At 43.2% G+C, this 22,885-nt stretch overlaps 1 protein-coding gene across 1 annotated transcript in view; it reads right to left on the reverse strand.

The window, feature by feature from the left end:
* The window catches only part of LOC146759719 (kinesin-like protein KIF20B), a 123,821-nt gene that overhangs the window by 99,603 nt on the left and 1,333 nt on the right, over positions 1-22,885 (reverse strand). The window lies entirely within an intron of this gene.

Raw genomic sequence — 22,885 nt, forward strand, 5'->3', positions numbered from 1 at the left:
CACTTAAAGCAGATGATAATATTGAACATACAACCTATAAGCCCCATGATTACACCTTGGAGAACCCAGGCTACCATTTGACAGGCTATCCACTATATCCCATACCCGCAGGAGAGACCAGCCTAGGTCCCTCCTATTGCCAACCACCTGGGAGAGAGTATTTGTTCTTGTTTCCATTCATATGACATACAGTTCCCTTTCATAGGAACTCACCCAAGGAGTCTTCCTACCCAGCTGGCAACCAAAGCCATGAGCTCACCTCCCTGGGAGCAGCACGTATGGCTGTAAACTGTGTAGGATGTCTCCTCAAGACATATGGGCTCCACTTACCATACACATACCTGGTCCACCTATGGGTGGTCCTTGTCTGTCCCTGCAGTGATCAGGTGAGGAAGGGAGTCCTTCAGAGAAATCTCAGGGTGCGCCAAAAGTGTCTCCCTCTCAGCTGGTCCTGCAGCGAACAGAGCTGGTCCCACCTGGGCCGCCAAATTGACTACAGGAATTGAACTCTATAACCTCTATAACTGATACAGTCTCCCATGACATACTTATACCAAAGTTGAGGAAGTATGGGATAGGTGAGTGGACAGTGAAGTGGGTCGAGAATTGGCTGACTGGCAGAGTGCAGAGGGTTGTCGTTGGCGGTGCAGTGTCTGGCTGCAGGGCTGTAACTAGCGGCGTCCCCCAGGGGTCTGTGCTGGGTCCGGTTTTGTTCAACATCTTCATCAACAACCACCCTCAGCAAGTTTGCTGATGACACGAAGTTGGGAGGATTGGCTGACACGCCTGAAGGCTGTGCTGCCATTCAGCGAGACCTGGACAGGCTGGAGAGCTGGGCAGTAAGAAACCGGATGAGGTTTAACAAAAGCAAGTGTAGAGTCTTGCACCTGGGTAGAAATAATTGCATGCACCAGCACAAGCTGGGGGTAGACCTGTTGGAGAGGAGCTCTGCTGAGAGGGACCTGGGCGTCCTGGTGGACGACAGATTGACCATGAGCCAGCAGTGTGCCCTTGTAGCCAAAAAAGCCAATGGCATCCTGGGGTGTATTAAAAAGAGCGTGTCCAGCAGGTCGACGGAGGTGATCCTCCCCCTCTACTCTGCCCTGGTGAGGCCTCATCTGGAATATTGTGTCCAGTTCTGGGCTCCCCAGTAAAAAAAAGACAGGGATCTCTTAGAAAGAGTCCAGCAGAGGGACACTAAGATGGTGTCATGGTTTTGTAATTTTGTAATTTTGCTATCAGTATTCCACATCATAACATCATGTCAAGTATGGATACTTCTGTTGAATGTGCAGTCCACAGAAGAAGACTACATATCCCAGAGAACAACAGGAGTAACAATAAGTCACGGGACCAGGACTCTATATAATCTCGTTCCCAGGCTGGAGTGCCCTCCTTCTTCTCTCGAACTTCTCGGAGAGTGGGAAGCGTTCCAGCCATGTCGCCTAGAGTTCACAGTAGGCCTCTCGGTTTTCGGAGACTCTCTCTCTCTGTTTCGTTCGATTTTGTTAGCCTTAATTATATTATATTGTGTTATCTTGTATTTCGATATCATATTTAGTAAAATAAGTTTTTCCTCCTTAGATTGTCGCTGTTTTATCCCACTCCCCTTTTCCCCCTCCTTTCCAGGCCCCGGGGGGGGGGCGTGGGGTGGCTTCCCCTGTCACGGGCATAGGTAAATCTAAGTAACCCGTGACAGATTTTTTGGTGGAGGATGCGGGCATAGAGCTTTTTAGCTTTTATAACAACTCTCTCTTTGCTCTTAAAGAGCTTCGTTACGGGAGTGTTGGGAGTGTTATCTTTCCGTAGCTCCTCACAGAGAACGTGACCTTGAAATACCAGACAAATTGTCAACATTAAGGGCTGCTGCACATTCTCAGCATTGCTATCTAACTTTTGTGTAGAAAACAAAGGGATTTCTTTCTCCCTTAGAGCAAAGCTAGCTAGCTCTGACTTTTACAGAGCCTGCCAGCTATGAATCCACTCTTCATCCCAGTTGCTCTGTTTAAGGGATTGAAAGCAATTATGATCTTCTTAAAGTATTGGTCAACTATTAACACCATAATTTGGTGTTGTGGAATTGTGCAGATATATAGCCTAATAAGGTGGATACTGATGGAGACACCTGCCTGGTACTTTTACGAGATGTGGTATGGTCAGAATTTTGGCATCTACACCTCAGATGGAATTGTGAATCTTACAAACACTTGCATCCCAGATGGAACAGGCAATTTTACAAATACTTGCATCCCAGATGGAACAGGCAATTTTACAAACACCACCATGTTTAATTCATTGTACAGGCTAAAAAAACCCTTTTTATTTAGGTTGTACTCTCAGATTTCCACACGCTTTTCAATAACTGAGATAGGGTTCATACTTGCATTCATGTTATCACTATCAATGCATGCATATATGTTCCTATGCATTCGTTCTATGCGGAAGTCCCCTCCAGAACCAGAGAATGATGACTGGCAGGGAATATGTAAAGGTTTAGGAAAAGTCTTAGAAGCATGGGGACCCGCAGTGTCATGGGATTTCACTCTTGAACACCTAAGGGACCCTAAGAAATTAAGTGAGTATTTGGGTCAGAGATCTAAGGAGGTAAACCTTATGTGGGGTTTGGCTTATGCATACCGTGCTTTGTATCATACTATTCTGGAGAGAGAGAGTTTCCGATCTGAGATTCAAGCCCAAGTTAATTCTGATCAGTCACAGGAGGCATCAGTAGCAATATCAGTTGCCCCTGTGGAAGGCAAGAAATGGAAACGGGTGTCCATGCGTCTAGAACGAAAAGAAGGAGAAGCACAGGGGGGGGCTGCAGAAGACCCAGGTGCCGGGCATGGAGCAGTACCGAAAAAAGCAAAGGCAAAAACCAAGAGGCATGAAGAAGAGACTGATGATGAGGAGGAAATCACCTATTGTCGACCTCTGAAGCTGACTGAAATCCAAGGCTCAAGAATGGAGTTCACACGGCGTCAAGATGAAGGTATCCTTGCTTGGTTGCTTCGCTGCTGGGACAACGGGGCCAACAGCTTGTCTCTAGATGGTAATGAAGCTCGCCAACTAGGAAGCATTGCCCCAGATGCAGGTATCGACAGAGGGATTAGCAGATGTTCGGATGGAGCTGCCACTCTCTGGTTGCGGCTGTTAGAAGCCGTGAGAGAAAGGTACCCCTATAAGGATGCTTTGAAGCCTAAATTTGATAGTTGGAATACCGTCCAAAAAGGTATTCAGCGCCTGAGGGAATTGGCCATGGCGAAAATGTTGTACAGCCCTGATCCAAGCGAACTTGACCCTGAGAGAGTGAGGGCCGATCCTGACATGTGGCAGAAAATCACAAGTACAGCACCAGAGAGAATTGCACAGTCATTGGTATCAGGATCTAAAGGGTTCGTGGACAGATGGCCCCGAGTTGTTGAGCTGATTATAATGCTTCAAACCATCGATGAGCAGCTCCCCCAACTACATGCCGCAGTTTCTGCCATCTCACGGCTAGAAAACCGAGTAGATGAAATGTGCAAGAAATTGTTTCCATCAACTAATTGTAATGATCCTGTAATAGTATCAGAAACAACTGATGAAGGTCAATCCTTGTACGGGCCACCAGGTCTAATGAAGGATCTGATCAAACTAGTCCAGTCCTACTCCCCACCTGCATCATCAAAAGTCTCAGCTGTTAAACGCACACGCTTCCCAGCTCGAGCAAAGAACAACAGTACGATTGCACCGCGTGTTTCCATGTGGCGCTACCTACGTGACCATGGAGAAGACATGAGGAAGTGGCATGATCAGCCTACTTCTGCACTACGAGCACGGGTGAAAGAACTGCTAGACATACCAACCACCAGTGGAGTTGCTCCAGTCATCACAGGTAACCAATAGAGGGGCCCTGCCCTCAGTCAGGGGAGGGAAAGGGATAATAGAGTTTATTGGACTGTGTGGATTCGATGGCCTGGCACATCAGAACCACAGGAATATAAGGCGCTGGTGGATACCGGTGCACAGTGCACCCTAATGCCCTCTAGTCATGAAGGGACAGAATCAATCCATATTTCTGGAGTGACTGGGGGCTCTCAAGAATTGACTGTGCTGGAGGCTGAAATAAGCCTCACTGGCAAAGACTGGCAAAAACATCCTATTGTGACTGGCCCAGGGGCTCCATGTATACTGGGTATTGATTACCTCAGAAGGGGGCATTTCAAGGATCCTAAGGGGTATCGATGGGCCTTTGGGATAGCTGCTGTAGACATGGACAACATTAAGCAGCTGTCTGTTTTGCCTGGCCTGTCAGAGGACCCGTCTGTTGTGGGGCTGCTACGAGTAAAAGAGCAGCAGGTACCGATTGCTACAAAGACAGTGCACAGACGGCAGTATCGCACCAACAGGGATTCCTTGCTCCATTCATGATTTGATTCGCAAGTTGGAGAATCAGGGAGTGATCAGTAAAACTCACTCACCTTTTAACAGTCCCATATGGCCAGTGCGTAAAGCCAGTGGAGAATGGAGGCTGACAGTAGACTACCGTGGCCTGAATGAGGTCACACCCCCATTGAGCGCTGCTGTGCCGGACATGTTGGAACTCCAGTACGAGCTGGAGTCAAAAGCAGCCAAATGGTATGCCACCATTGACATTGCCAATGCCTTCTTTTCTATTCCTTTGGCCGCAGAATGCAAGCCACAGTTTGCCTTCACCTGGAGGGGCATTCAGTATACTTGGAACCGTTTGCCCCAGGGGTGGAAACACAGCCCAACCATTTGCCATGGGTTGGTCCAAACTGTACTGGAACATGGTGGTGCTCCTGAACACCTGCAGTACATTGATGACATTGTTGTGTGGGGCGATACAGCAGAAGAAGTTTTCACAAAAGGAGAGCAGATAATCCGGATTCTTCTACAAGCTGGCTTTGCTATTAAGCGAAGCAAAGTAAAAGGACCTGCCCAGGAAATTCAGTTCTTAGGTATAAAGTGGCAGGATGGACGTCGTCACATCCCAGCAGATGTGATCGACAAAATCACTGCCATGTCTCCACCAACTAGCAAGAAAGAGACACAATCTTTCCTGGGTGCAGTAGGCTTTTGGAGGATGCACATTCCAAACTACAGCCTCATTGTAAGCCCCCTTTATCAGGTAACGCGGAAGAAGAATGATTTTGCATGGGGCCCTGAGCAGCAGCAGGCTTTTGAACAGATTAAACAAGAGATAGCCCGTGCTGTAGCCCTGGGGCCAGTACGGACTGGACAGGATGTAAAGAACATCCTCTACACTGCTGCTGGAGAGAAAGGCCCTACTTGGAGTTTGTGGCAAAGAGCCTCAGGAGAGACCCGAGGCCGACCCCTGGGATTCTGGAGTCGATCATATAAGGGGTCTGAAGAGTGCTACACTCCAACTGAGAAGGAGATCTTAGCCGCGTATGAGGGGGTTCGGGCTGCTTCCGAAGTAGTCGGGACTGAAACACAGCTCCTTTTGGCACCTCGACTGCCAGTGCCGAACTGGATGTTCAAAGGACAGGTTCCCTCCACCCATCATGCTACCGATGTCACCTGGAGCAAGTGGATTACGCTGATTACACAGCGAGCGCGAATGGGAAACCTCAATCGTCCAGGAATCCTAGAGGTAATCATGGACTGGCCTGAAGATAAAAAGTTTGGAACATCACCAGCAGAAGAGGTATCACGTGCTAAAGAGGCCCCACCATACAACGAATTACCAGAAAATGAAAAGAAATATGCCCTATTCACTGATGGATCATGTCGCATTGTAGGGAAGCATCGCAAATGGAAAGCTGCTTGTGGAGCCCCACACGACAGGTTGCAGAGGCCACTGAAGGTAAGGGAGAATCAAGTCAGTTTGCAGAGGTAAAAGCTGTCCAGCTGGCCTTAGATGTTGCTGAACGGGAGAGGTGGCCAATGCTGTATCTTTATACTGACTCATGGATGGTGGCAAATGCCTTATGGGGGTGGTTACAGCGGTGGGAACAAAATAACTGGCAACAGAGGGGAAAATCTGTTTGGGCCGCTGAACTATGGAAGGACATTGCTTCCCGAACAAAGAATATGGTTGTAAAGGTGCGTCATGTGGATGCACATGTGCCCAAAAGTCGGGCTACTGAAGAACAACAAAACAACCATCAGGTAGATAAAGCTGCTAGAATTGAGGTGGCTCAAATCGACTTGGATTGGCAGAATAAGGGCGAATTATTTCTAGCTCGATGGGCTCATGAGACCTCAGGCCATCAAGGAAGAGACGCAACATATAAGTGGGCCAGAGACCGAGGGGTGGACTTAAACATGGACGCTATTGCGCAGGTTATTCATGATTGTGAAACATGTGCCATAATTAAACAAGCCAGAAGGATGAAACCTCTCTGGGAGGAAGGGCGATGGCAAAAGTATAAATATGGGGAGGTGTGGCAGGTTGATTATATCACCTTGCCACGATCTCGCAGTGGTAAGTGTTATGTACTCACTATGGTAGAGGCAACCACTGGGTGGCTTGAAACATACGCAGTACCCCATGCAACTGCTCGAAACACCATATTAGGTCTTGAGAAACAAGTCCTGTGGCGGCATGGCACCCCAGAAAGAATTGAATCTGATAATGGGACACATTTCAAAAATTCTCTTATAAATACTTGGGCCAAAGATCATGGCATTGAGTGGATTTATCATATTCCCTACCATGCACCAGCTTCTGGTAAAATTGAACGATATAATGGGTTGTTGAAAACTATGTTGAAAGCAATGGGTGGTGGAACATTTAAGCACTGGGAGAAGAATCTGGCAGAAGCCACTTGGCTGGTCAATACTAGAGGATCTGTCAATCGTGATGGTCCTAGTCAATCTAGCCCCCTACACACTGTAGAAGGAGATAAGGTCCCTGTTATACATGTAAAGAACATGTTGGGAAAAGCTGTTTGGGTCCTTCCAGCTTCTGGAAAGGGCAAACCTATCCGTGGAACTGTCTTTGCCCAGGGACCTGGGTGCACTTAGTGGGTAATGCAAAAGGATGGGGATGTTCAATGTGTGCCACAAGGGAATTTGATGCTGGGGGAGTGCAGTCAATAATTTTATGTATCTATATATATATATATATGTTTGCATGTGTAGTGTATTTTAGTTATTATAGTTGTACATTTAGTTATGTTACATGCAATTCTACTATTTAGCTATCACAATTTTACATACGTGTATATATATGTATATATGTATATATTAACCATGATGTAATAATGTAGAATAAGGGGTGGAATGTCATGGTTTTGTAATTTTGTAATTTTGCTATCAGTATTCCACATCATAACATCATGTCAAGTATGGATACTTCTGTTGAATGTGCAGTCCACAGAAGAAGACTACATATCCCAGAGAACAACAGGAGTAACAATAAGTCACGGGACCAGGACTCTATATAATCTCGTTCCCAGGCTGGAGTGCCCTCCTTCTTCTCTCGAACTTCTCGGAGAGTGGGAAGCGTTCCAGCCGTGTCGCCTAGAGTTCACAGTAGGCCTCTCGGTTTTCGGAGACTCTCTCTCTCTGTTTCGTTCGATTTTGTTAGCCTTAATTATATTATATTGTGTTATCTTGTATTTCGATATCATATTTAGTAAAATAAGTTTTTCCTCCTTAGATTGTCGCTGTTTTATCCCACTCCCCTTTTCCCCCTCCTTTCCAGGCCCCGGGGGGGGGCGTGGGGTGGCTTCCCCTGTCACGGGCATAGGTAAATCTAAGTAACCCGTGACAGATGGTGAAGGGCCTGGTGCATCTCCCCTATGAGGAGAGACTTAGGGAACTGGGTCTGTTTAGCCTTGAGAAAAGAAGGCTGAGAGGTGTCCTGATCCAGGTCTATAAATATTTGAGGTGTGGGGGGTAAAGTGGTGAGGCCAGACTCTTTTCAGCAATGTGTGGAGTCAGGACAAGGGGAAACAGACAGAAACTGGACCATAGGAAGTTCTGCACTAACGTGTGCAATAACTTCTTTATGGTGAGAGTGACAGAGCACTGGAACAGGCTGCCCAGGGTGGTTGTGGAATCTCCTTCTCTGGAAATATTCAAGACCTGCCTGGATGCCGAGCTGTGCAACGTGGTGTAGGGAACCTGCTTTGGCAGGGGGACTGGACTCAATGGTCTCTGGAGGTCCCTTCCAACCCCTACAATTCTGTGATTCTGTGAATATCAATGGGGTTGTTTGGATGGGGAAAGACTACCCCTTTGTATGACCTTTTGTCAGGGCATGTCCTGGGATTCCTAGGATCCTCAAAATGCAGCATTGCTTCTGTCACTGAAAAATGGGGCCCTGTGTGGGACGGAGGGAGGGTCCATGAGTCCCTGGCCCACCTGACTGAGTATTTCCATGGTCTTAGCAAAGACATACTTACAACTTGAGAATGAGTTAGCTGCTTTCATGGTGGCATGGCCACTGCTGTTGGCCTTGAACTGTCTGAACATAACTGAAGAGGCTCAGGCTGATGCAAATCAGCTATTGAATGACAGTGTTGAAAAACTGGAAAGACAGGTGGCAGTTTTGATGGGGAAAAAACCTAATTCAATCATTCTCTTATGGAAGATCAGGAACATCTCTCTGGAAGACCATGGGGACCCTGTACAAGGAAATCTGTATAAAATGGACTCTGTAAATGAAGGCACTAAATGGTCAGATTTTGAGGTTCCATTTGGACTAGATCTATTTGAGATCTGACTGATTGTAACCCAAAAATGAAAAAAAAAATGCAGGATAGGCTGGTGGGAGTGCCCTGACCAGTGTCCAACCCCCCAAACCCTGCTGCCCATAATACAGCAGCTGAACTGATGGATATAGTACAGTGGTTTAGACAGAAACCAAGAGAGCATGCTAGCATAGCTGCTCTGGTTATGGGACATGGAGGCAGAAAGCACTGTGGTGAATGGACTGGAAATTTCAAAACTGACATCCATTACTACTCACCCTGCCCTCAGGCAAAGACTGTATGCTCTGTCCAACATAATGAGGATAGCCATTTGATCAGTGAATGATTTATGGCTGTGTGTCATATAACATGGCCAAATAAGAATGACATACCATTAAATATCAGCCTGTGGTCCTCTATGGAGGACTAACAAAATTATATTAGAGAATTAGGCATGAAAGAGGCAATCTATGAACATGATTTTGAGAGCCCAGTCAATAAATTTTTCATCAGGAACGAGGGATCTCATCCTACAGCCATCACCTTTACATCAGGATGGGTCTATGTTATCCATACTGAACCCCGCAGTGGCCCTCAGGTGCTGTAATACAACAGGCTGCCCAATTGATGGGGAGACAAGAGTGCCTACGGCCAGATGCAGGCTCTGAATGGTGGTGAAAAGGTCAGAGAACCATCTGCTGCCATGACTTAGGCGTCCAGCCCCTAAGGTAATCCAGTCTGGACCCATTAGGGTCTTGAGACAACAAATGTTTAAAGACCAGATTAGAGCAGGAGTTCAGTTTAAAAAGATCGATGGACAGCATAATCAGGAAAAAATATCTGTTAAACAGGCCCAAGCACTGAGTATTTTCAGTCCAACCTTTTCAGCCAAACTAGATGTGAATGTAATTCAAGAAGGGTCTGGATGGGGGCTCTGGCAGAGCCAGAGTTCTTTGTGAACCCCTATGAGGTTTTGGTCACAGGTTTGGCATGGAGCAGAATAAAGATACATCACAGTTGAAAAGCATTTATTGGCTACCTATTCTACACTACAGGTGGTAGAACCAGTAACTCAGATTTCAGAGGTTATCGTTAAACAACAAGGCCAGTCCAGGGGTGGGTAAAAGATCTAACACACATCTCTATGATGGGGGTGGCCCAATCACAAGCAGTGGTGCGCTCAGTTGTTCTGCTTGCCTGCTCCTCAAGGAGTTAGGAGAAATCTGTGCCTGTTGCGTGTTCGAGTGTATGCGCAATGCCATGTGGAGGGCTTATCACAATAAAGATTGGCGGATTTGCTGCGTAGACCGGTCAGAACTCAGATCTGCGTTGTGCTTCCTGCGGCACCAAATGCCCAACAGTGGCAGTTCCGTGTATTGGCCAACAGGTGGCAGCAGAGACCACGGAAAGAACGTCTGCGGGACAGACCCTGGGGATCCGTTCTCTTTTGATTATAGGGGAAGAACACAAAGATGGAAGAGGAGGGAAGGGGGAAAAAAATAAATAAAAAAAGAAAAAACCAAACCACAGCAAACAAATAAAAACTTCTCCAAACGTAGCAAATGTGAATGTCTGTCAATAAATAAATGAGTAATTGAATTGATGTCTGTTTCCCCTCTCCCCCGCCCCCCCCAACTTCCAAGATGAAAAAACACCTGGTATCAATTGGACAGATGCACACAGTGAAGCCAGGGATGGTCTGAAACGCAAAGCAGCTGAGCAGCTTTTAGAAGAAAACAGAGTAGTAACAACTTCTGTACCTACATTCACCACTCTGAGATCCTGTCTGGGTCACCCAAGGCTTGTAAATAACCACTGGGTCGGTTCTGATGTCGAGTGATTTGTTGTCAGTTCTCTCATGGTTCTCCGGTCAGTTTTCCGGTGCCAGGATCTGCCACAGGGCATTCTGACCACGGGCATCATGTTTCTACGCTGCCGCCTGCATTTAACAGGCAATGGGACTGCCCAGCATGTGCAAGGCAGCACCTCTTTCACACCACCAGAATGTTTAAGGCTGTTGGGATTGTTGTGAGCGTCCCATTAACACTGAGGCTAGAGATACCCTTAGGGTTGACATTACTATTAGCATTACTTTGATGGTGCCCTATCTGGGTCATCTTCAGGGATGTCAGGAGTAAGGCACAGTGTCAGGAGAAAAAGAACAGACTCTGTTACTTTATAAAAGTGATAATAGAGAGAGTTCATTGGAAAAAATACAACTCTTAAATAATACAAAGCATGCTTCTGATTGGATGCAGGCATCATCTGGGCTCTGATTAATGTTACTCTTAAGGTAAAGATTATTGTTACCTTAATGATTGTTTTTTGGATTATGATCAGGGTTAAGGTTCCTTTTGCTACAAACTTCTAGCATCATTTTTGTTGTTACATTTGGAGTTAGGGACGATTTTAGAATCAGGGTAAGGGTTAGGATTAGAGTTACATTGCGGGTTAATGCTGTTGTCTTTACAGCTCCTGTAAGGGTTGGGGTCTGGGTCAGGTGTTTAAAAAATGAAATGAAAAAAGAACAAAAAAAATATATTGAAAGCTTCAGATTTCCTTAATCTTTGTGGAAATCATATAATGTGCAACTCAGATCTACCTCTGAGTGCAGTGACTGCCTGTAAATTTGCTAGAGCCTAATATAATATGGCCTTGTGCTTCCTGCTAACTCACCTTCATTTCATTTTCATTACATTTGCTTGGTAGTCAGATTTTGGTGTGTGGATATTTTAAAACAATCTAAATGACACTGGGTAAAAATTAAAAATAAAATTTAAAAAAAAAATGCACAACAGCATCGTATCAATTTTTATAGATAAGATAAAGAAGAGCAGTTTCCCTTAGTTTTCTGTGCCTCTTTACTTTCTTACCCTCTTCCCTTGTGTGAGAAACTCTCAAAGTCAAAGATTTCTAGTTAGGCAAAGATGGCAGCGATAGCAGCAGTGCTTATTCATTACTGCAATACTGCGCGCACATCCCCTGTTGGCAAGGGAGAAATTGCACACCAGTCAGTGAAATCAATTCAGTTCTGTGCCCTAAACCCAATGCAGGTGATGCTCTCATGGCTCTCATTGGTTGAGCATCACAGGCTCACAGACTCCTCGAGACTGTTGCTAGGATTCATTTCCATATAAGGTCAATTACCAACCTCTTGTTTTTAGGTCTGCCTCGTACTTTTCTGTGGAGAGAGAAGGGCAATGTTTCCAAAAGTCAGTACATTCATTCTGTCCTGTGCTGGGCTCTACCCACCCTGCGTATTTATCTTGTGCTTGTCTCAATTCTACCCATGTCAGAATGCCCCCAGTCTGAACTTAACTCTGTTCAGCAACTTTCTTGGTGGAAAAACTACTTATACAGCTGTTTTACAAGAGGGTTATACATTCAGTTAGGGCCTACACTATGTACTGAAAATACTGGAAACTTCCACTGCAAAAACACAATCTACCTCTCCCATCTGTGCAGCCTTGCAGACCCAGAGCATGCCAGGTTATTTCTGCTTTCATAGCATTTGCATGCTGTAGGGTGAGCAAAAGGTTCTGCTGCTTGATTCTTCTGCAAGAGCTGCCTACCGACAAATGGTTGCAGGGATGGAGGATGTGACAGAAAGCATTTGTCTCCACAAGAGTAGAGTTACATTCAGTGCAGAGTGTGAGAGTCAGGTTGGTGTGGAAAAGCACTGACACGCTGGGGATGATGCAGTGCTCACATGTCTAACACTCACAGACATTACTGTCAGAAGGATGGTGCTGTGTTGTGCTTCTACCTTTGGCAGCCCCTGGAGAAATGCTGTGGCACACAGAACACCTTTGTATTGCACTGACTGCTGCCATGCAGCATGGATTTAACACACCAAATCCAGAGGAGCATGACTGCATCTAACTGCCCTGAGAAAAACTACTGTAGCTGAAGAGATGAGGAGGCAGCTGCTCATCTGCAGAACAAGCAGTACTGCCAGACATTGGGCCAGGTGAGCACCTCCTGCTGCAGCGTGATGATGACAGGGCTGGAGATGATCTGCAAAGCCAGCTTAAAAGTGGGAGACATGAGTCAACACGGCAGGAGGACAGAGGTGTTAGGGAGCAGCCAAGGCATCAAAGAGTATCAAAAGGCTTTGAAAAGTATCACAAAGCAACAGCCAGGAAGACTGGAATTATCATGAGCAGCAACCTGGATGCTAGAGATTATTTGCTGCCATACAAAATGGTAGAGATCTTGCTGCAGACATCCCAAAGCCAGGCAAAATGGGAACCCAGAGCTCTGCCTGCACGAACCCCACAGCCAGAGTGTTGCAAGCTGAGCTGCCTTGCTGTTTGTTGCATTCATCCCAATCCCTGTGAATGAAGACTCGGAATTCAGTCAAGGCGATGATTGAGCATGAGTGACTTTATTCAATAAAAGACAGGAGGGCTTGAGAGGTCAAGGGTGAAGATGGGACTCCTCTTGTCAAGATGAGAGTGGCTCAGAGCTTGTGTTGCTGCCTGGTGCCTGGGACTGGCAGCCTGACTCTAAGTCCCCATCTAAGATGCTCAGCTTCACCTCACTGATGCTGCCCTGCTCCTGCATGGTGGTGCTGCTGTTGGGGCACTCGGGCTGTGCTTGGGATGGGCAGCACTGCAAAGGCGCTGGGTCACAATCCAGGCAGGTGACTGCTGTGTCTGGCAGGCTCAGGTCAGCATCTTCAGCAGAGCCAGGAGATATGAGAGCATGAACGTGGATGAGCCCCTTGTGTCCATCACTGATACCATGTGGAAGGCTGTCATCCAAATTGCAGCAATTCGTGCTTAATAAGAACTCTCCATTGATGGAAACACACTGCACATCACTACTTAGTTTGGATCTTTTGGGTTGACAAGGGCTCGAATCACCTAGGAAGGCATAGAAACACAAGGGTTAGAGTCAAACATTTGCAAGTTGAATCATGAAAGAGGTTGTTGATATTTGGTAATAGAGTGGCGGCAGGAAGAAGCAAATAGGCTTCAAGCAACAGAGCCACTGTCTTGAAAGTGATCCTCACGCAGGTCCAGCTCGTGTGTTGTTTCACTGTAATCCGCTTCTTTGGGTCTACCTAGTGGGCAGCAGCACTCGAGCTGTTACTGATATCATTGAAAAGAACTGGAGACAATTGTTCTATTCCTAAGAGCTTCAAGGTGCCTAGAAGCACAAATAGAAACCAGCAGTATTTCATCACTTCACCAAAAGGAAGGTCAAACACCTGAGCTGTGAAGAGCAGTTACAGAACCTATGCATAAGATCACACCAGACATACTTTGTTCTAACAACAGTTATGGCACATAGTCCATTTCCTTCAATATTCCCAAAATGAAATGATGTGGAGCATTACAGGGAAAGAAACACTGCACACAGACACTATGACCCTGATTATACTCAAGCAGCAGACTTAAAACAAGTCAGAGTTTTAGATTCCAGGATATTTCAGGACCTATCATGTATGAAATTCAATTACACAACAGTGCCTGGGTGACGGCATTTCAAGCAACTTTCAGATCACAGCCATGTAAAATAAAAACAAATTCAGTGCAGAAATAGCAATCCTGTACCTTAATACTCATGAGATTATCCATTTTTTACTGCACTCTGACTAAGTTCTAAAACTTGCTCATCCCAGTTCACTTCAACAAGTTCCACCAGTTCAAGCAACGCAGTTCTGAGATCCTGTGTATGTTATGCAGATAGAATTGAACAGTGCAGAAATAATCTCTGACAGCTTTAAGAGCTCCGTTCTGCTTACAAACTCTCAGTCCAAAACTATTCTCAGTTTTAAGGAAATGAACACCTGAAGCAGTTGGATCATCTGCCATTTGCCGCATTATGCTTCTTGGCATCATGATTAGCACAAAGGGTTTTCTGCTGTCCTGCAGAGATGGACAAAGTCCTGCTTACAAATGGACCAAGTTCCAGTGTACAGCAGAGTTTTTACCGGACTAACAAGCCACGTCATTCAATTCATTTGCTCAGGTTGTTATGCACTCAGAAAGGAAACAGAACTGTTGAATTCTGAAGGTAATCTGTGGGGTCCTGTAGAGAGTGTTTTTTACAGCTAGTTATCTGAGAAGGGTCGTAAACACGGTGCGGTTAATCAAGCAGCCATAACACCTGCAAGGACAGTGAGAACATCAGGATGCCCTGTGATGGTGAGAAACTAGCCATGGTTCTGGGAACTCAGCAAGGGAGTATCTTTCAGGATGATAACAACAAGCTGTTAAGATACTCGGGGATGGTATGTAATTGGGAACCAATGATGAGCTCCACTTTTGCAATATGTATGAGCTAATTATCCGTATTATAAAGGTACACGCAGCCAAGGAATAAATGAGATTCGCTGATCATGTCAATGACAGGTGTGGTCGTCTGCTTTTCTCCCTCCGTTCTGCAAGAATTGGTGATCCTCGACGTTGCCTGATGATACTTTGTTTGGAGCAGGAATGACAAATTTCCCTACAGCGTACTGTGATGTCTTAGAGTAAGGCAGAAAAGAAACAATATTAAGGGGTGATGCTGACATGTTGCAAGCCTTTCCTATGTTGTATCAGCCGAATCAGGTCCCCCGTTGGGAATCCCTGCCTTATGAGGCAGTGAAGGAGCTAAGGGAGTCAGCGAGAACATACGGAGTTCAGTCAGCCTTTACATACAATCTTTTGGTTGCAAACAGTGACAGTTACTCTATGACCCTTCACAACTGGAAAACTGTGTTAAGAATGATCCTCTCTCTTATGCAATACACCATGTTTATGACTGAATACCAGCTACATAATTTGACTAATATCTTTTTGCCTCAAATTGGGACAAATCCATGTGGCACAGCACCTCTTCAACTGTGTCAGACAGATGTCACTCACGTTCCTGAATTTGGCTGTCTAAAATATGCACATGTAACAATAGATACTAATTTTTCTTACGTATTTACCACAGCACATACAGGTGAACACAGTCATGACACCCGTAAACACTGGTTATCTGCTTATGCTGCTATGGGAATACCACATACTACAAAAACAGATAATGGGCCTGCGTATACCTCTAAGGCCACTCAAACTTTCCTCCAAGAAGTGTGTGTTAAACATACTACAGCCATTGCTCATTCTCCCACTGAACAAGCTATCACTGAGCACATTTATCAAACATTGAAATCCATTCTTATTATTAAACAAAAAAGGGGGAATATGGGAGACATGCTACAAGAAATATTATGCAAGGTTTTGCTTGTTTTGCTTGTGCTGAATTTTTTGAAAATATTATGTAAGGTTTTGCTTGTTTTGCTTGTGCTGAAGTTTTTGAATCGTGTTCATAGAGATACAGCTTATGTGGATCGTCATTTTGAGGCTTCCCCAGTGCTAAAGGAACAGCCTATGGTTAATGTTTGGAATATGGCCATAGGACTTTGGGACTGTCCCCTACCACTGACAACTTGGGGTTGTGAATATGCTCGTATTTCCACAGGGACTGGCCCTGTGTGGGATCCAGCATGATATCTTAGGTCTCATCTGAAGGCAGAAAATAGCATCCAGCCTTTATAGTAATTGTAATTGTGTGTTTCTTACTTAGTGGTATTGCTTTGTAACTTGCTGTGTTATAGATAACATTAGTAATAGTTTGACATAGTGTGTGATTTTCTGTTTTACCAATGCAGTCTCAAGATTTAGAGTTTTAGGCATTAGCTAGGATGTTGTGTGCTTCTTCTATTTTAGTAATAGATCAGATGTGTATTAAACAGGATTTGATCTAATCAATGCTAGAATCTACAGGAATAGCTCTTTTAATGTTTTAGTACTGTTTGGTTATGATGTTATTAGCCTATTAATTAGCTTTTCTTAATTTGCAAAGACAAAACCTGAAAAGGAATCCCAGGCAAAGAGATGACCCTGTATCATAGAATAGATACCTCTCTTACATCCAACTAATTGGGATTTTTGAAATATAACCATGCATCGTTTTAGACAAAAGTGCATGCTAATAGAATTAAATTTGATAGTTTATTCTGTTTTCCAAGCAGGTGTTCCACTTGGGCTCTATATCACGCACTGGCCATGCGGATATGGTGTACAACTGGAAGAAATCCTTCAGACCCTGAATGCAAGAGAGAATCTGTGATGGGTGAGAGAGGAAATGTGCACCTTGAAGCAGGGGACGCCCTGCTGGCACTACCTGTCGCATCCACCACCAACATGGCTTGCTGTTTCTCAAGGGTCAATAAGTAATAATGCCCCTAGTGATACTCTAGTACGTTTGTCCTCTAAAATTGGTTCTATTTGACATGCTACTTCATAAAATTGCACGATCATTAATCAATTATTAGCCCGGATAAGTCAGTCGGTAGAGCATGGTTATGAGCATCTTAAAAGCATTTATTGCACAAATTTTAGTGGTCATTAAAATCAATACATCAGAGTATATGAAAATTGAAGACTTTTCCTGATCAGTTACAGATTAACACAATGGGACCCTCATGGATTTATTTTCAGTTTACAGAAACTTAGGTTGCAGTACAAACATGTTTGTTCTTCTTAGTGGGTTTAACAGTAATGTTGTTATGTTGTATTTGACTTGTCTCTTTTTTCACTTTTAGAGTATTGTCAATCGAGGCCTTGATTGAGTTATAATAGTTATGTTATTAATTTAAGTAGTGTTGCTATTCTATAGGCAGTATTGTAAGAAGAATTCTACGGAGCGTCCGTCATGGATTCACATGAGAAGTTCACAGAACAGCAGCTACGAAGGAGGATAAAACTACATGAGAACTGATTGAACAAATGAACTGAACTGCTTGTTAAATATGATTAATCGGTCGTTAAATCAAACCCTTTTTCAGCCTAAAAGAAAACGGGGGAAATGTAGAGAGTGTTTTTTACAGCTAGTTAGCTGAGAAGGGTCGTAAACATGGTGCAGCTAAGCAAGCAGCCATAACACCTGCAAGGACAGCAAGAACAACAGGATGCCCTGGGATGGTTAGAAACTAGCCATGGTTCTGGGAACTCAGCAAGGGAGTAGGTTTCAGTTGATAACAACAAGCTGTTAAGATATTCGGGGATGGTATGTAATTGGGAACCAGTGATGAGCTCTACTTTTGCAATATGTATGAGCTAATTATCCGTATTATAAAGGTACACGCAGCCAAGGAATAAATGAGATTCGCTGATCATATGTCAGTGACAGGTGTGGTCGTCTGCTTTTCTCCCGCCGTTCTGCAACAAACACCTATATACAAATTTAAGAACACAACGGAGTAACTGTTACTGTTTATTAACAACCAGTTTTAATAATACGATAAAAGTATGTCCTGAGAAAGGGGAACAAACATGCTTCTTCAAGGTTTTTTAGCTGTTCTGGATCTCAGCCGTCGCTTGATGATCAGATGATCACTTTCCTTCTTTTGTTCCTCAGATACCTGAAGAAAACATTTCAAAAGTTACTCATCTTTTCACACAAAACTGACAAGCTCTTCTTGACCCACGCAAACATATTTCTTCCCCTAAATGGATTTCAGAATGGCATTTGCTTATTATATTTTATTCAGAAAACTATGGGATACCGAGATCATTTTAATGCAGCTTAATCACAAGGAACAAATATGGAGAATGTACAAAATCCTGTTTATCTTAAGAAAGCACACACATCTGAGGAAAGCCTGAAGGCAGCTTTCATTTTGAAATACTTGTTTTCAAAAGAGTATTATAATACTTGTTTTGTGAAACATGAAGCGTTCAGAAAACATTTTTAGCCTCAATCCCTGTAGCTATGACTTGCCCAGAATTTCAGTTCTCGGTTCAGTTCCATGTTCTCAGAACTACAGTGAGAGAAGAAATTGTCTCATCTTCTTCATCCTCTAACAAAAAAAAATAACATTTTGGTTTCTGCCCCTATCATTCGTCAAATCATCAAAAAATTCAGAGGGATATTACAGTATGGGCAAATGATCACTATGCTGAACAGAAAAAGGACTCTAATATAATTAAAAGATGCAGTTCCAACAGAGCAAGAATGTTCTTAGCACAATAGCTGCCGACAGAGTCATGAAACTGGCACATCAGATCCTTTGCAAGTTGGCTTAGACAGGAGATCATAGTTTAAGCATACCTAAAAAGCTGTCTAAGTTGTGCTCTAGAAAAGCGTGTAGTAGAATAATCCCACTCCAACACACTGAAATTATCTATGATTCCAAATTAGAAGACATCTCCGTGACTGCTACATCACCTACTTAGTAAACTGTAAGCCAGCCAAACACAGAGATCTTTGAGGACAAACTAAAACAGAACAGCAGGAAGACCAACAAGAATGACTTGGTAGAATAAAGAAATACCTCAGTACTTTCAACCTCCTCCTGCAAATAGATGAAACCTCCAGTCTGTTTGGACTCCTTAGTAGTTTATTTTAAGCCAAGACTACAGTATAATCGCTTACCGAAGAAGCAGGTATATCTAGAGGGCCAGAAACGACAGTGGAATACAGCTTCCTTTTGGATCGTTTTGGCTTGGTCTCTCCTTCTTCGAGACTTTCAGGTTCGTTTGATTTAGGAGAACTTACTGCTGACATCAGCTTCTTGGCTAGAAGAAATTTGTTTTGATACATAAACCAATCAACTTACTGGTTTTGTGAGTCTTTAAATCACTGAATGCAAAAAAAGCTTCGTAACAAACTTGGTTTATAAATGACACGTAAAATTTAAGTGAAAATACTCAGAAATTGTATTTGTTCATCGAGGTTCTTTATTGCTTCTATAGCTGAAACAGTTTATAGCTTCAGGTACGGCAGCTTAAAGCACGCATTAAAATGGAGTATGAAAGACAATCATGGCTCAGAAGTCGCTGGAAGTCAGAAACTTCAGCAGGAGTTAAACAACAGGCCTAACTTTCGTGCTGACAGAAGCACAAGACAGAACCAACTTTCTCTGTATACTTGTAGGTTTTCACAAATGTAATAATGAATCTCTGAAGAGACGAATAAATGCATTTACTTCATAAATCAAAGGACAACTTAACATGGCAGACAAGTTCTCTAAGAACACATACATTAATAGCCTACAGCAGAAACAAGCCATTCTACAATGTCTAGAAAATATGGAATAAAACTTATTGTACACCAACCTTTAGAGTGTATAATAGAAGGAGAGGTTTGAATAAAATCTCCAACTTCTTGCAGTGTTTCATCCTTCTTTTTAGTCAGTCTTGAAGCATGTACTCGCTTTCTCAGGAAGTAGTCTTTTCCGGATTTCTGTTCAACAGAGATGTGAACATGAGAAACAAGAGCATTGTTTAAACTTCATTTTAGTTCAACGTTATTTTAAGTTGACATTTTGAGCTTTACTACTGACACCTCTGTTCATTATGCTGATGATACCACAACGGCAAGTAATGCAGACAATTTTATACCCTTTAGGGAGTTGTCAAAATCTCAGCTATTTCAAGGCATACATTTCTTAAAGTTTCTTAATAAGGCAGTAGTTTCTTTAATAGTAGCTCCCAAGCTGTGGAGTTGTTTCTTACATAAGCTGTTCTAATTACGTAAAATAAACAAACATACAAAACAGAAGACAACAGATGGGAAAAATCTACTACTCATACTCTGACCATGCCAAGGATACTGCTATCACATGTGAACATCTGTTTTTAATAACTGCCATGCATATTAATGATATGAACCTTAGTTTAATACAAGGGCTTCACTTACAAAAGCACACGATAATACACTAAAGCTTCTCTTCCCAACTATTCAGTGTGCAATATCCTTCCCTCCAAATCATTACACAGTACAGCCATTACACGCTATTGCTATCTTTTCCCTGGAGAGAATACAGACATTCAAGCAATGACACCGTACTTAAGCTGAAGGCTATCATGTACCTGCTCATGGTCAAATGGCAGCAAATGCACAGCTAAGTGACAGGGAAATGTCAGTATGCATTTCCCCAGCAGCACTTACTGTCCACAATCCACCCAATCCTGTTTTTCTCAACAGGAACAACAAAGTCAGAACTGAGATCACCTGGACTCCTCCTTCTCTATGGCAGGAATTCAGCTAGCATATCAAAAATGAGTTCAGATGCTGGTTGAACACATGGAAGACAGGCTGCTGGGGACATCAGAAAATGGGAGATGGCTGCTTCTACTGCTGCTAGTAACTAGCAAACTCCAGTGTCCCAAACACAGACTAGCAGCTTTTACTACTTACACTGTTCCGACCCCCTGAGGGGAGTCTTCTTCCTCTCAAAAAGTTACCAAAGATTGTAGAAAGACAAAAAGTAGTCAGAGCCACTTTATCAGGCTCTGCTAAGAATCTGAATGGAGTATCACCACCCACTGTATTTCCAAGAATTAAGTTGGTTAATAAATACTTTGTTTTTAAAATATATGTAACTGCTATTTTATGAAAGTTAGCAATTAAAAACTTATATAGGAATGATTAACATCATCTGCTAACAAAACAATATCCAGAAATCCTGCAGAGGAAGAAAATAAGTTCAATTTGCTGTGCCCGTTTCAGTGGCTCCATGAATTTTTTCCAAGTAACTTATCTAATCATGATCCACTTCATAAGCATTAACATGAGGAGAGTTTTCAACAGCACCTGACAAAAATTCATCACACAATTGTTTCAACAGCTTTTATTCCTATCAAAGGCTATAAAAACAGGTGATCTGATCACCTTGAAAGGGATAAATAAATTAAAACTTGGGAATTGTTTAGAGAACATGAGATCTTTTCCTACTCATTCCTTATCAAAAGCAATACAATCACAACATTTTCAGATCTGAAGTTTCATACTAACCTCAGATTCATTTAATGAAGTGAGGCTCCTAGAACATCGACGTGACAAATAATTGTCTTCAGCTTTGCATCTTAATGGAATACTTTCTCCAGTTTTAGTTTTGCTTTGTTGTTTCCTAGGCTGTAAATATTTAAAAGGAGTAAAGATTAGGCTATGCATTAGACCTCCAAAATATCTCGAGTTTTCTAAAGTTACAGTGTAAAACCTCAAGCTCAGACGCCACATGAACACGTAAGCTGAAACACAGCACAAGTGTGGGAAGGTAGTAACATCTATTCATTGTGTGATCTTCAGATACACCCTACTGGGTCTCACTAACAGTCTCAGGCAGTATTCTGCCTCCAAAAGAGAGAAAGCGAGACATTATTTAGGGACAAAATCTGTAACGCTGGTCGTTTTGTCATCCATTCCCCCCATACTCTGCACGCTCACAGCTGCTATGTTAGAACACCAAAGGCTAAACCTCTGCCTAATCTTCAGCATCCACATACGAATACATGGAAAACTGCATGGAAAAGTTCCATAATGTACACAGAGAGATGGTGCTCTAGTAAATAAAATATTTTTGAGAAGATGAGAGCTCATGTTTGAGTGGAAGACAAAAAGAACATACAAGTACTCATCACTGAATATGTAGTTAAAGGACTATATGCTAAGAAAAATGATTCCAGCTCCAGTATCTCCTAGGAAAACAGAAGAACAAAAAGGGGTTAACAAGATGTTAAGTACTGACTTTCTATAAATATAATCATACCTTTTCATTTACAGAGTCATTCCTTCTACTTTGTCTTTCTTCAAGTAAAGGTATTTCTGGCAAACACTGAGGGCTACTGTGGTTAATGCGTTGTTTTAATTCCTTTATAAAGTCATCTTTGTCAGCCAGTTCTTTTCTTAACTCTTCTATCACAGTTGCATTATCCTAATAAACAGTAAAAACTGCTGAGTTGTGGGATTGGCAAAAGGAATTAACACACACAAGCGGTATTGCAATTACTTAGTAGCATCAGTTTTAGAATTGCAGGCTAGAACACTTAACTATTCAAGAACAGTAACATTTCACGGATTTGTACGGTCACTGTTACAAGTGCAGTAGTCACAGAATTGCCTGGGAAGTTGTAATACAATATATTTTGATTCTTCTATTTTACTTATGTGCTTCAGCCTTCATCTTTCTTAAGATATAATAACCCGAGCTTTTATTTGTTCCCAAATCCTCGGTACTGTGAGAAAGTCGGCAGTTGTAGGGGAAGTTTTGCTATGAGAACATCTTTCTTCTCAGAGAAAGTGAATCCAAACATTCTCAAAAGAGCACAACTCATTTAGTCGTCTGTTTAGCTTCTGAAATTCTATGCTACGGCTTAGATTGGCTATCCTGATTAAAAGCCTGATTTTTGTATGGCAATAGAAGCCAAAGTTTTGAGCTGTTCTTCCAAAGC

Source organism: Coturnix japonica, chromosome 9, assembly GCF_054131305.1.
Source record: "Coturnix japonica strain WE chromosome 9, WE-NBRP24, whole genome shotgun sequence".
NCBI classification, from domain to species: domain Eukaryota; kingdom Metazoa; phylum Chordata; class Aves; order Galliformes; family Phasianidae; genus Coturnix; species Coturnix japonica.